The sequence below is a fragment of the Anser brachyrhynchus genome, assembly GCF_964034855.1.
Source record: "Anser brachyrhynchus genome assembly, chromosome: 20".
NCBI classification, from domain to species: domain Eukaryota; kingdom Metazoa; phylum Chordata; class Aves; order Anseriformes; family Anatidae; genus Anser; species Anser brachyrhynchus.
The window spans coordinates 9,318,282-9,333,925 of NC_137713.1; the positions used below are offsets into that span (position 1 = coordinate 9,318,282).

At 49.3% G+C, this 15,644-nt stretch overlaps 1 protein-coding gene and 1 long non-coding RNA gene across 2 annotated transcripts in view; one reads left to right on the forward strand and one right to left on the reverse strand.

The window, feature by feature from the left end:
• Nucleotides 1-15,644, reverse strand: part of CASTOR2 (cytosolic arginine sensor for mTORC1 subunit 2) — a 127,668-nt gene that overhangs the window by 33,238 nt on the left and 78,786 nt on the right. The window lies entirely within an intron of this gene.
• Nucleotides 9,489-10,749, forward strand: LOC308180681. Its single transcript, XR_013941123.1, has 2 exons — nucleotides 9,489-9,578; nucleotides 9,901-10,749. It is a non-coding gene; the product is annotated as an uncharacterized lncRNA (long non-coding RNA).

Here is a 15,644-nt window from a genome sequence, read left to right on the forward strand (position 1 = left end):
CACTTGCGTAAGCCCCAGGCTGGCTCTGAGAGAAAATTACCTCGAGACTGTTTGCGTTCCAGATCAATGCATCAGCTGCAGCGTGGGGCAATTAGCACCTTGAAATTATTCAGCAAGCTGAGGGGTGGGAGTTTTAGGGGAGGGTGGTGAGGGAAGGCTGAGAGCAAGCAGGAACAACGACAGATCTTCCTGGGTACCGAAGTCAGCGGTGGGCTCCAGCCGAGCCCAAGCTCGGATACAGGCCCAGCTGGCCGATGTTTCTGTGAGGCAAAAGGGGGGCAGCCGACACTGCTCCCATGCAGCAGGGCACAGCACGAACAAGGAGAGCAGCAACAAGCAGATTGGGACTGGCTGGGGCTAAAGATACCTGCCCAGAGACCAAAGCTTCAGCCTTCTCTGCTGTATCCAGCGCTCCAAGCAAAGTAAAGGTACCTCATAAGCAGCCCCGGCTGTGCTGGGTACGTGCATGGGCATGAGGTGCGGTCTGGCCACAAAGCAAAGGTCCCAAGCAAATGCCAGCCTGCTTAGGGCTAGGCCCAGGCCCACGACGAGGCTCAGGACCGGTCCCTTTTGGAGAAGCGAGTGTCCTTGCAGAGGCTGCGGCCTTTGCTGCAGGACATGGGGCTTCTGCCACCGCCGCTCCTAAACACGAGCCTGCAGAAAAGCCAGGTACCAGAGACACAGCAAGGATTAAAGCAGCCACTTGAGAAAGCCCTGCTCCTCGCTAACAGGTCTCCATGCTTCTATTATTCATCTAGGATGAAAGGAAAACCACCTCTGTCCAAACGGTTTTCTATTATCAAGGATGTGTTTGCATCTAATCTGAATGGGAGAGGCCGAGGCAAGCTGACAGCAAAACTCTTTCAGGCACTGATGCTCTTAACACTTTGAAATCATGCTAATCTGGTAAGGCACTGAGGGAATTATGCAAGTAAACAAAGCCAGGCCCCGATAAGGAGCATTACAGATCGCACACACCACGTTATTTAGCACTCGAAGGGAGGGAGGTGGCCGTGGTTTGCATGGTTCCCTGCAGCCTGGTGCAAGAGAAGCTGCGGCGGCCAACTGCCCTAACCACTGATCCCTGTAGCCCACGACAAGCAAAATTAAACAGCAGGATGTGAGCACTGCTGCTCACAGCAAGGTTTTCCTGAGCATTAACATTTGATCACAGCACTTCCTTCGCCAGGATACAGAGAGATGCAGGAGGGCAGGCTAGAAACCAGGAATACAAATGGCCAGAACGTAAGGGTTAGCTGCAGACAAAGCTCGGGCAGGAGACAGCAGTTTTCCCTCTTGCCTCTGCATGGCTGGTTGATGTTCGGCAGAACTTGAGCCCTCTCTTCATTCCAGGTTGCTTCATGCTTTGTGAAAATGACGCAGGAAGGCTTCAAACTGTTGCCCATCCTCCCACGGCGCTGGCTTCGCTGGGAGCTCGCCCGTGATCTCCCTGCCGAGTCCCCCAGACAAACAAGCCTCGCAGTTGGAGGAAAGCTGATCTAACTCCTAAATCAACTTTCTAATTCAGGGGCAATTTTTCAAAAGCCTCTCCCCGCTCCAGGACACGCAGAGCCTGACTTTGCACAAGCACTGCTCTCACCTCGGAAATAGCAAGGCTGCAAACGAAGCCCCCCAGCAGTCCCCCGGGGCTGCAGACACTTTCTGCAAAGCTCTGTTGCTACCTTCTTTGTCTCCCTTTCCTTATTTCTCCAATGGGGATATGAACCCTGTCGTTTCAGGAATGCTGATGAGTGACTAATAGCTGCAAAGCATTTGGAAGGTAAAATGGTCTGGGTAATTATTACCCTGAGTGACAAAGAACAAGACAGTTCAAGAGTACACACTGGTGGATTGCAACACCCCGCAACGAGGGAGCACCCAAAATCTCCCAGCAAAGCCTGCTCAGGTGGCCAGGCCCAATGCTGTACCCGGGGAGAGGCGCTATGGTGTGTTCACCTCATCTGCAGCATTTGATTCTGTTATCATGAAGGTAATTGCCAGTGGATAAAAGGGATGAATGGGTGAAGATAAGGGGAAGGCTGGCTCCAAGAGGGGCCTCTGGCAAATTTGGCTGAAACCAGCCAAAAGAGAGGCTCATTCAGTGCACGTGTGCAAATCTCACTTTCTTACGGAGAACATTGGTGTTCCTGAGACAGCCAGGCTTTGGGGTAATCCAGCACTAAATTCCACCAAATGGCAACTTTAGGTGCAATTAAAAAAGAGATGCTTTCCACGGCAGGCTGTATACTCTGGAGGCAGCCAGTTCACCCAAACAAGACAGCACAGGATTTTACTTCTTTATTTCTACTCCCTTAACCATGAGATCAATGTAGCCAGACATAGAAGAAATAGGCACAAAATTCACTTACACTTAGATGGGTCTCATGCTAAAACATAGTTTTCCCCTATTTCTCCAGAACATTCAGGACAAATACAAATATGGAACAGGACTGACACTGGAAAGCAAACAGCATTTAGTCACCCACACAGACCTCTAACAAGCACTTTACTGCATAAGTGAAAATCCTCTGCAAAAGCAGTTTAGTTCACGGGAAGGAAACCTTTAGGAGAGTGGTAGGAGAACTCCCTGACTGCCCATTTGTGGGAAATTAGAGGTAAAAACAAAACATAAGAGGGAAACCAGAATGGTTTAAGCGGGAAACCTCCAAACTGAGGAAGCAGTAGGGCTGTGGTGGCCTGCTAGCAGGCAAATATAAAGTGTTTGTGTGCATGTACATCCATACGCCTATATATAACACACAAACACGCCAGCTTCTGCATGCACTGCGAGGCTCTCCCCTCCCTGCCAGTCCCATTTTCAGCCGGTATCAGGCTCACAGGACAGGCAATTTGTCTTCAGGCCACACATATGAGCTGGCATCAGGAGAATTTGTCCCCTTCTTGACCCCAGCATGTTGGTTCGTTCTATTTCTGTATTTTTGATCTGTAATCCATGACAGAGGTTTTTGGCACTGTTGCTGGAAGGTCAGGAAGGACCACGGAAGAGCAAGTCCCAGGCACGGAGCTCTCACAGAGCATGAACTGTCAGCTGCCCCGCCAGGAATTTGCTGTGCTTTGAATTCAAAGAATCTCTTCCAAAAACAAACAAACAAAACACAACGCTCAGGCCTCTATGCCAGGATGGTAAGCTGGTGGCCCAGAGCTGGTGGCAGAGCCCAGGGAGCATCCCACACTCAGACGGGGCAGCTGACCTTGGGGAGATGCTTGGCCACAAGCCTGTGAGAAGGGACGAGGTGAGATGGAAAAAGCAGATTCCTGCAGGAGGGAAGCCCTCTGGGAGCTCCTGCCCAGCACTAAGCGTGCTGCTGGCCAGCTGGTTTATTAGTGTTGCCCAAAGCAGGAGAAAGCGTCTGCAGAACTGCTGAAGGCCTAAGAACCGTTCTGTGGATTCCCTTCTCCCTTCAAGAACTATAAACGATGCTTTGTAATGTAGATACTACTACCGATAGGTGCAGGTGAACATCTGATGATGATTTCTAGCGTTGTCTTGTTGAAGGCTTCAACAACGGAGTCCAAGACGTGCCAAAGAGGACAGCACGTTTGGCCAGGAGGAAGACTTTGGTCCCAGGTTCTTGTGAACCAGAGAAGCCAGGCTGAGGAACTGGAGACAACTGTGAGAAAGAGCCATGTACATCAACAGCGTGGCGATAACTACGCCAGGATGAACCTACCAAATGCACGACCTCTTCATGAGTTCCCAAGCAAACTCATGTATACATATGTTAAAGGTTCTAGAGGAAGACATCCAAAGGGAAAAACAAAACAAAGGAGAAAAAAAAAAGAAAGCTATGGGGGCTGGGTTTTCAAATGATAAAAGACCACAGATCTTGAAGGAATGGCACTTTGGAGTTTCTAAAGCCCCAATTCCCATGTCTGAAGGTCTCAAAAAGAAGGTGGACACAGGTCAGGTGCTTCCCCTTGCACAAGGCAGGCATGTATCTAAATAGGTGAAAGCAGAGAACAGGTGGGTTCTACATTCCCTACTGGAGACAAACCACAGCATCCTGTTTTTCAGTGCTCAGGTTTAAAAAAATCCTCTAAACTTGACAGTTCTCGCCCCTCGGTCTAACAACACGGTACCAGAGGACTTTGTTACTGCAGATGCTCCATCACAGGATCGCCATCCCCGCAGCTCCGTGCACCACGCATGGCCCACAGCCCTTGCTGGACAGGGACAGTCCCTGCAGGATGAGGGCATTTCATGGACTGAGCACACATTCCCACTGCCTCTCCAGCTTCTCAAAACATGTTTTTCCCTGGGTGGAAAACAGCAGATTCCCCCCTCCAAAGGCCCACCTCCGGTATCAGCATCCAGGTGCTCCCCCGGCCACGGCGGGTGCATCGTCACTGCTCACCCACCCGGGCTCTGGCACGTGAGTTTTCTGTTTAATAAACTTTCCTGCAGTTTGTGCTCCTCCGTAACCCCGCGGCAGTAGTCATGGCGACAAAACCGGGGGCCTTGGCAACACACCAATGATGCTGCAAATCTACGATGACTAATCCTAAAAGCCTAATTTGTAGGACTCATTTAAATGCTTGAAGATATGCAGGTCACCACAGGGGTCGGCTTAATGGCTACGGCATATCTGGTGGTGAGGCAGTTGTTACGGGAGGAGCAGCCAGGGCATCTTCTGGCCATAAAATCAAGTGGGTTTTTAACGCAAGATGCAGACTAAAGAGATTAAATGGAAAGTAGAATTTAAACGTAGGCACGATAACAAACCCAGCTGATTCCCAATCAAAGAGCTGGTCAGAGCTTCCAAATGAAACGCTCTTTTAAATAACAATCCGACACAACAATACCGCTGATACAGTACTGCCTGGTTTATTTCTGCCTATTCAGAACGCAATCAATGCTCTTCTCAGCACATCTTGCCCAGGAGCTCGCGAACCCGTGGCGCAGCAGTGCCGGTGACCCCGCTGGAGGCACGCAGCGGGTGCAGAGGCAGCGGCACAGCGCTTCCCAGCTCCGCCAGCACAGCCCAGGCACCCAGCACCTGCCCCGTGCATCTCCCCCGGGGGAGCACGCACAGAGCAGCGGCTCTCGTTACCTATTCAACGTTTCAGACTTTCAGCTCTTTGCTGGCACTAAAAAATTCATGGCCACATCTCCAGTTAATACGCTGATGACGCCAGCGAGGGAAGGGAGCCAAAGTAAGTATATTGCTCGAGCTGCGCCCGGCTGGGCCAGCGGGGCAGCGCCAGAGCCATTGGCTCTTTTTTTCCACAGCTTTTGCGTCTCTCCTCTCCAACTGTCTGCCACCTGGCATTTAACACACATAGGCACAGGGAGAGTGGCCTCTGCTAACACACACATCGGCAAGACCCACTCTGCACAGGCTCCCTGTCCCTCTTTATATAAATAAGGCAGTAAGCAGGCATGCTGTAGGCAATATCTTACCCCACGGAAAGCAAATCACACTGGCCTGAGGCTCGGAGTCCTAACTATAGTGCTAAATAATCATCACTCATCTGATTTATTGTGGTTTTGAGTAAGCACTCACGTCACTCTCTTCAACCCCCTGCCCTTCCCACGTGGGCATCTTCCAGGAGAAAGATGTCTTTCATCTGGCCAGGAGCTGCGACACGAAGCACATCCACAGGGCAGAAAGGAGGCAGTATTACTTAAAAGCAGATAAAAAAAATATTTGGCTGGCAAAATCCTAGTTCCACTTATCAGGACTTGCCCCTCTTTAAAACTGGATGCAACGTAATTGCACTTGCCGTTGTGGCTGACACTGAGCCAACTCAAGTGCAAAGCACCGTTGGTTCCCTTCATTAGTTTGTCAACGTTTCTGTTCCTGCAGAGGAAATTAAGTTTAACCAGGAGTTATCTCCACTCATACTTCATTATATTGCTGTAATAAAGCAATAGCAACAACAATAATTATTATGGGTACTAATGACTCCTACTGCACCTTCAACAGCAAAACGTGCCACATATATATAATGCTTGCTTGGATGCAATCGTGGCTCTTCTTGGGTTAATCTTCACAAAACAAAGGCTCTGTAAGTCCTGAGGATGGACTCAACCTCTGCTCTTGTGAAAAATAAAAATCTTTGCTGACCTCACTGGGGGCTGAACCAGTGATCCCAGAGCACTCGGGCAGTTCGACGGCATCTCCAGTCACCTATAAGAGCACCTCTGGCTGCTGCCGTGGCACCACCAGTGTCACTGACCACAGAGGTGGAATACAGCATTAACAAGATGCATCTGCTACAGCAAAAAGCCTGAATACAGATTTGTACCATCAGTGCTGATATCCTGGTCCTAGTGCCTGGGTACAGAAAGGCACGACTCTGTTTTCTGTGATCAGGAACAGAAATGGCAGCGTCATACACTGACTGCCACAAAGGATGGGAGCCCCAACTCCACTGTCCGAATCCCTGTGTGACCACACAGAACTTGCATCAACCACGGCTCCGCTCCCCAGTGGTGATAACAGGTCTGGGTACCCTCTCCTCAGTACTACTGTGAGGCTTTAACTAAAGCACCCGTGACATTTTGTGATAAGTAGTGTCATAAACCTCTATGCTGACCGAAACCCTGGATATGTGGACGTAAAGAGGGCTTTTGCTCATGGCTTTTTCAGCCAGGGCTATTTGAACTTTTCTTGTCCAAGCAACAAACCCCGCAGGGTCCCCACCAGAAGCGCAGCTCACCGCTGCTGCCTGCGTCACCTCCCACGGCCCTGCGTGTCCCCTTGTTCAGGGACCAGGGGTGATGCTTTCCCAGGGGTGATGCTTCTTGCCCTGCCCCTGAGGCTGCCACTGTCCCAAGCCCTGGCCAAGGCACGGCCACCTTGTGGCACTGCCCTGCTGCTGGGAACGCTGCTCCAGGTCTGGCACAGCCAGCACCATGACAGTGTTTTGCTGCAGACCACAGCTCGTGCCGCACCTCTCCAGCACTGGGCATGAGCACCGTGGGGTTTTACTCCATTTCCGTAGCTGCATCTGCCTGGGCATCTGGGTACTGGCCTCAGGTCCTGCCGGCAGCCCACAGGGGGCTCGGGATGGAGCAGGCAGTGCCCTTCTAGCTGCAGCCCAGCTGCAGGAGATGAGCTCCCTATAAGACAGCCCATGATGCTGTCAAGCGTTCGATGGCTGCTGCATAAGCAATTGCAAAATCTATTCACTGCTAGGCTTTACACTCACCTCCTGAAAACGCAGTATATACCACGGACATTTAAGGCTCAGCCCAACAACGCATTAGAAAAGGGCCGTGAGGACCGATGGCATGGTCAGTGGAACGTGCAATCAGCAGAGGTGTCTGAAAAGGCATTTACCATTGCTAAAGCTTCGGGTAGAAGAGAAAAACAAGACTGGAGAAAGAGGGACAGGAGACAGAACAGGTTGCTGTGAGGTCTAGGGGACGTGTGAGCCCTTCTCAACATCTGCAGGAGGGTCTGAATCCAGAACAAGAAACCCTGGGATGACGCTAGTTAAATGCTTCAATGAATTGGAAGTTATCTTCCAGTATATTTTTAGTTGGCACCAACAGGCATTACATAATGGCTATTATATAACAGCACTACAGCTACAAACACTCTCGTTTGGGCTTTTTGTTTGTTTCTTCTTTCTCTCTCGTCTTTTTCTTTTTCTATTTTTTTAAAATCTTCTTCTTAGCGGAAAATTGATCAATAATTGCACTTTCTATCAAACGAGGGAGGCAAATCCTTAGGAGAAAAAATCAAATGGAGTAAAAATATTGTTACTAAGCCTATGTGCATTTCTCTCTTGCCCAACCTCAAACAGAATTAACTATTCCCAGAATAGAAATTCCACTAAGGCTTATCTGTAGTTTAAAGGGACAGGCTGTGATTCTGTGTAGACACTAAATTTCTCCATACTGGAAGGTCGTTGTTTATCTTTTTTTCTTTATTTTTTTTTTTTTAAATCTCTTACTGATGATAGCTCAGAAGATAAAAATAAAGGAGGGGAGCACGACGCAGAAGATGCTGAGGAGAAGCTGACGGAAATTTGCTTTATCTGCCAGCAAGATCAATGCCAGTTGGTGCCCCTTTAAAATCTTCCCCTGGCATATATATATGTTTTTAATCTTTTCTTCGGAACAGCCGTACTGGCAGAGCAACAGAGACTTTTGCTTCCAAACTAGGTGCTGCATGAAAAAAAATGAAAGTTTCCAAAAGCTGGAAATATTCCTTTTCCTTTATTTTGTATCTCTGGACCTAAAAAGAGCCGAGGTGGGTGTTCTGCCTCTGAAGGCAAAAATAAAAACCAGTTCAGTGGCACAACACGAGCTCCCGCATCACGCTGCCCTGCGGGCTTAGGCAAGGGCTCGCTTTGCTTTTGTTATCCCAGCACAGAGCCTAACAAACAGCACTCTCAGTAACTCTGCCTTTTTTCAGGCTCGTCCTCTTTGAAACAAATGAGCTGATTCCAGAAAGAGCAGAAGACATCATCTGACATAACCACTTTGCTAGCTAGCTGCTCCCCTCTGCCGTTTCACTCTCCCACCTCCCCAGATCTGGTAAGGCCACCGATGCTCTCCTGACTCGCGCTAGCTTTATAAATACACCAAAACCAGGGCTACCTAGAGGGGAAGGCATCATGCTGAGCACATCGCTGGGTGCCACACACAGGAACAAAAACAACCCTGCGAGAGCAGAGAGGGAACAAATATAAATGCAGCTGCTTGGAGTGCACTGAGTAAATTCAGAGGGCTTTCTGCCCTTAAAAGCTTTCGTGGCACAGAGCAGACCCCACTACTGAGAGTGGCTCTGGAGGCAGCAATTGCAGCCCGGTGTAGAAGGAAAGCCTGGCAGGGCTGGTCACGTAAATGCAAGTGAAAAAAAAAAAGAAGAATAGAGGACAAAGTGGGAGCAGAAGGGATAAAAATGAGTTAGCTGGCATGATGATGCTAGGTTTGGGCTAAAATGCAGTTAGGGGAAGATGGAATAGCTTACAAAAACCTTATCAAATGTAGCGAGGTATATTACTGCATGAGGAATACTGCCTTGCTCTGGTTTGTGGACTTTTGACACTTAGGTATTATAGTCTTGAGTAATTAAGTTGAGAAAAAAGCAATTTGCTGGAAAAGCTGGCTCAAGAAGTTGTTGGAGCTGGGAAGCTATGAATGCATGGGAGTCCTGCTCCACAGTGCTTTGCAAGTGGTCCTCAGCAACCACAAAGAATACGGCCATTTGTCATTTAGGACAGAAAATATTAGAGAAACAAGTATCAAAACAAGCAAAAGCAGCAAGTTTGCTTGCATTTGTCATGGTTTTCTTCTCTATAAAAACCATTAAGGGATTTTACAATAACTGATCACTTGCAGCACTGGGAAATAGCAGAAACAAGCTTAACAGAGACAAATGTTCCCAGTTCTCGGGAGAAATGCTCCTAATTCATTTCAAAGAACCCTGCCCTGCCGAGCCTCCAGCCCCAGGTGCTCAGGATAAAGGCTTTTGATACCGGTTTGGATGCAGGATTGCTTCTGCTGCTGAGTGCCCTTCCCAAGATCAAAGCGCTGCGGGCACGCACGGCACAGCAGCTAACTCCCTGGTTAACGAATCCTTCTACGTGGTTGTACGCAGGTATCGGCAGCTTGTTCATGCACGTATGCAAATGGGGCAGGAAAAAAAAAGAGAAGTCCTCAGGAACCAGCAGCTGAGGATAAGGCCGGGTGCTGTTTATCGAGCAGACGCGTGCAGTTGCTGCTGCAGCACTTGGTTTGAGCCGGCAGCAAACAGCCCGGCCCCAAGCAGAGCGGCCACAATGGGAGCGCGCCTGGGGGTCTTCCTGCCATGTGGGCTCACTGGGGGGCAATAAAAAAGGATGTTTAATTTAAAAGGAAGGGATGCAGTGTGCAGACTGTGTGAACTTTTAAAAATCAGGTTTCACTCTGACGTACTCAAGGTTGGGCCAAAGAAAACTGCTGGACTCTCTGAGGACAGAGGACAGCCCTTCTCCACCAGGAGCTTCCTTTGTCCAGCTCCCAGCATCCCGGCCAGCGGGAGAATGAAGAGCTGCTTAAGAAGGGCTCCACGTGCAACTCCTGCGCTCAGGGATCAGCCACTGCAAGCAGCCTGGCAGGAGAGCAGCTGCAGAAAGGACCCCTGGATTTTACCCCTGCTCTGCGACAAGCGTGTGCTCACGCCTGAGCCCAAAGCACTGAGCCCACCAGCCCGGTGCCCGGGAGGTGACACAGGGCAGCAGCTAACACCTCCCTGTTGGCCTGCTCATTTCCGTATCTCAGCACACTACAGCTCCCTTCCCCACCCAGCCCCTCTGCAGACACCTTTGCATCAATCCCCCCTGACACCTCAATCCCCTCTCCAGTGAGAGCAGCAGCTATCCCTCAACACCTCGAGGCACGATGCACTGAGGTTCAGCCTGGTGGTTGTTCAGAGCTCGCTGGTTTCGTACTTTTACGAGACTTCTGGGGAAGTGCATGCAAGAGGGGCACAAAAAATCCCAACTAACCAGCTGCAGTCCCAAGCACAAGCCTCCACAAACATGCTGCTGCCAGGTGAAAACGCCAACCTCACTGTAGAAATTGTTTCACCGTGTTTAAGATGGAATTAAAACATATTTAACTCTTATAAATGATATGTAATAAATTTAAGAATAAAATAAAAAGCCTCAGATCTGCGAAATATGGACCATTAATCAAACAGACACTCTGAAAGACCTCACTGTGAAGTCTCCAGTGATTAGCTATGGGCACCCAGCCAAAGAGGTCTGCAAGCTCTGTTTCACTGACATGTATTTTTAAACTAGCTCCAGCAAAGAGAGGGCCATTTAGAGCACAGAACATCGGTTTGGGGGGCTGGGACAAGGCCCTGCCACAGATTATCTTGCAGAGCATCTCTCCGTACCTTGGTTCTCCCCCTCTAATACTGGGCTAACATGCCATCTCCTAATGCCTGCCTGGTTTTTAAGACCAAATCTGCAGAGCATGGACCACCTCTTCCTACATTTATACAGCACGTGACGTGATTCTCTCCCTGTTTGGTGCTGAGAGGTGCATACATCTGTAATGTACACAATATGAAATGTAAAAAGGCAAGGCTGAACGATCATCAGGCATAACACAGCCAGTCTCTGGTGATGCCATTACCCCTAGATCCTTCCCAATTCCATTTAATGCATTCTTTTAAACCACCCAGCGATAGAGAGCCTATGGCCTCTTCAATAGCACGTTGATTAAAGGCACTGCCACAGGCTCGTGACACCAACTACCAGAAGCACCTCTCAGACTGCATCAATGTCCCCCGAGCCCCAGGTACACCGAAACCTGCCTGGGCTGGGGCAGGAGAGCTGGCAGCTCATCAAGCCAGGGCCTTCTGCTGACTCGTGCTGAGCAAAATATCTATAAGCTTCTCACAGGTTGCAAATTGCCCAGAATGCTACAGGGACAAAAGGTTACGCTGGTAACAAATACAGAATTAAGCCGACAGATTTGGAAGATTAGTAAAATGTTGCTTTCCATTCAAAATAAAAATAAAAAAAAAAAAAACAGATTACTTACAAAAAAAACCCCACAACTCTCCCCACAGTGTTTACTCTCCTGAGATGCAGCGAGAGATTATTTGCATTACTGCAGATCATCACGTGGAGAAAAGCAAATGTTTAACAAAAGGGAGAAGAATTGAGAGGTTTGGAAAATAATGCCAGTTAAGAGGTTTTCAAATTGGTCTGCCTGAAAGAAGATGGGTAAACAGTGCTCATCTGAGCTCTCTAAAAGCAGGAACCACTTAGCGGGTGCAGAAGACCTGCAGACTGGTGGTCAGCACAGGGGCCCGGGGGATCACGGTTCCCAGCGTCAGTCCCACGGCAGTTCCTGGATCCAGCTGTAGGTGCTACTCGGCTGGACACAGCCAGAGCCTGCTCCTCTGTTACGGCCTCAGCCCCGCTCTCTGAAAGCCAAGGTGGGCATTCGGACTCGCAGTAACTGCTGCAGCTTCTGGAGATCCTCCAAAAAGCGAGGTTTGTAACCCAGGGGGGCTCTGAGGGCGGATCCCTGAGCGGGCACCACTGCTCCTACCTGCTCACCCCGCAGGGAAGGGAAACCCTGCGTGGGGAGGTGCTAATTAAAAAAAAAAAGAACAGTGCAAGCAGAAAAGCAGACATTGGTATCTTCAGCATGCTCTGCCAGCTGGGAGCAATTTGATTTATCACGCAGTTTTGTTTTAAAGGCTTGTACCACCTAAGTTTTTAATACAAGTTTTAATAAAAGTTTTAATACAGCGGATGAGACGCCACCAGGAAAAGCCATGTGCTTGTTTCAGAAAGATGGTTCTTGCCCCCAAGAGTTTACATTTCAATCTGACACAGGAAGACAAAGCACATAAGCAAACTGCATTCTGGCTGCTTTTACAGCACTAGAAGTGTTAGGAGAGTAAAGGAGGTAAGCACAGACAAGAATATTTTAAATTCATTTCTGCAGACACGATCAGAGAAGTGCAAAGTGGAATTTCTCTGCGCATTGCAGGGAATCAAAAGCCAAATAAAGTCCCATGACAGGACTTAGCAGAAGCTCAGCGCAAGCTGTTGAGCAAAGAAATAAAACAGGCATCTTCATATAAACGCAGGTCCCGAAAGAGCCGATCGAGAGAGATGACGGATGCCCCAGACACGGAGGCTTACAGGCACTGCAGACTGAAACATTTGCTCCGCAGCTTTACCCTCCTGTCTCAAACAAGTTGATCGGTGGAGACGGGCACACAGCCCTGCTGGCAACCCTGCTGCTCGGCATGCTCTTCGGCTGAGGCACTTGCCTTTTTTCGGGCTACCCCCTTCAAGCCTGTTTCATAACTGCTACCCTGGAGCAGCTAAACACTGATTTGTATGGAGCCACACCAATCTTGGGTCCTAAAAATATAAATAAGAGGATAGCTAACTTCTTCAGCTCTGCTGTGCCTTGTTGTTGTTGTGAAGCGCCACGGGACAGCACGGTATGAAAGAGGGCATAGAAGCAAAGCTTCCCGCGGAACAAAGCCGTTGTGTCTGCCGTGGACTCACATGACCTCTTCCTTAGGGTAAACAAATCTGGACTTCTTCTGAACCTGACAGTCAGAGACGACTCTCCAGTCCCAAGACTCCCAACTGATCCTGAACATGAAAGAAAACCTTAAACGCTGGGCTGTCACAGCACAGACGGCCCTTTATACAGGTGATAGAGATGCCTTGACCTGCTGGACTCATCGTGTTCGTCATCGATAATAAACTTACCATTTATTAACCTTTTAAAACTTTCCTATAAACATGTCTTTAATGAAAAGGGTGATCCTTCTTCTCAATATAGCTGGTCATCACCTGCGGAGCTTCTCTGTATGGACAATTTACTCCTGAATCCCATGATGGCCTGAAATTTGGGGGAATATTACCTATGCTTGGGAAGCAACGCGTTCCCTGATGCTCAGGGATCTCACCACACAGCTCGCAGCCAGCCCCCAGCGGGACAGCTCAGCCCGCAAGGACGCGGCACAGCCAGCGAAGCACACACGGACATGCCCAAGTCCCGCTGGCCTCAGTGGGGATTCAACACCCGCTCAGCACCTGGAACTAAAAACAGGGGGTCCTCGCAAAAGGCTGCTCACAAACCATCACCCTGGAGCCTGCATGACTTCAGCCCACTCCAGCACAGCGGCTGAGGATTTATATTGCACATAAAAATGTTGTTTACAGTGGTGCAATACTGAGCGCTCTGAAGGAAGGAGACAGCCCAGCAGCGGTTATCATCAGCTGACAGGGTCACCATCCTATTTACCATGAAACCACTCTTTCTTTTCCTGCCATTTCCTTTATTTAGTCTCCAACTTGCAGCAGCCTCCGTCACCACCTGAGCCAGACGCCACCCCAGCGTGGGAGCTTTGGGCACTCCGGGATTGGGGCTGCAAGCAGCAGCCTCTAAGGTTGCAACTGAGCATCTGTGTAATGGAGAGGACACAAGGGGAGGTATATCATCCCAGGCCAACTGAATTTTGGCATCATCCCTATTAATAATACCAAGTGCTTTTAATATTAAACAAAACGCCCAGGAACAAAACCAGTGTAAGCACTGGCCTACACACAGAAAACTGCTGAAAAACTGCAACTGCATCAGAGCTTCACTGCTCCTTAGAGCCAGCCCATTTAGATCCACTGCTGTGAGCACTGCCACTGTAGCTGTGGCCTCTTCCACTGCCCAAAGCTAGGGAATGGGTCTCACACCTCATTCCCCTCAGTGCCAGATCCCCCCCAGCAGCAGCGTGTCCTCATCTCCATCGCTGCTGATCTCACTCTCAGCTTCCAATCCCACTCACCTGACCCTACACCCCCGCTGTTTATAACTTTCTTCTGCCTCTGCACTACAATGCTAACAGCAGGGCCAGAAACCTCCCTTACCACCACCCCAAGGGTCCCTGCTCCCCCCGGCAGCACAGAGGCAGGGGCACAAAGCTGGCTTTCCTCTCACCTCTCCCAAACCCAGGGGTACAGCAGGCACGATCTGCACTACAGTCTGTGAAAACATACCCCAGACTCAGTGTCATTTCAGACACTTTGAAAAACTCCAGAGTGCAAAACTCTGCACCAGGGCTGAACAGTTTTAACAAGGAAGGCAAAGGTGCCTTCGGGTGCACAGACACCTCCCCTGCCACAGCACGGGAGCTCTTCAAAGAAAAGGCTGTCAGTGTTTTGCAGCATTTCCTTCCAAGATGCTCCCAAGAATGGTTTAAATTAAAAAACAGAACAAAGTCAGGTCCCCTTGCTGGACAATGCAATCCCAGGTAACCAAATCCAGCAGGGAATCAGGCAAAGGCCTCGGGCGTTTTACTGGAAGCACTGGGCGCAGTTCGCACAAGGCGGTACGATCGGCTCTACCTATAACAAGTTTTCAACTTTTGCTGACACAGTTCATTATCTTACAAAACAAATTGCTCCAAGTGAACTGTGACATTAGTGTGTGCGATTCTCCAGTCGCTCAGGCTATTAATGTTTAAGATGTAATTAGAAGTAAGGGTAGAAAATAGCCTTTGCAGAATATTTTTCAGACCATTAGTTGAAAGAATTTTCCACGCGATTTCTCTCTGGCATTTTTGAGTGCAAGGGCCTCCTCTCTATCAAGTGCTCCCCACCCCGCTAAACACTACGTGTTTGCGGCAGTCACACCAGCTCCCTCCCAACGTGCAGCAGCATCTCCAGCTCTCATCCCACTCCTTGGCCAAAGCGGAGACGACCAGGTCAAATCAGACACAGGCTGGCAAGGGGCTGCCTGGTTACACTCGCCTCCATTGAAAAAGGCCAAATCAAGCTTACTCTCTGACCCGTGAGTCCCTCCTGGTAGCCAGGCTGCTGAAGAATTGAAGAAGCAAGCTGGGAGAAAAAACACAATATATCACAGCACACCTACCTGCTGTAGAAATACGCATTGTTACTATCCAGCAACAGAGACTGTCCGCTCATTAACGTACTGTTCATTAAACCAGCACTTTTCTATATGGGAAATCCCGCACATTAAGCCCCTGCCACGTGCTCAACTTGGAAATAAGGTACCTTCTGTGCTCTTTTAAAAACCCTTCTTGCCACCTAGAACATTCTGCAATGGCTGCTTGGAAAAACCTACTTGCTGAGCACGTGAGTATTTCAGCTTGTTGCTCCCTGGACCGCATTGCTGT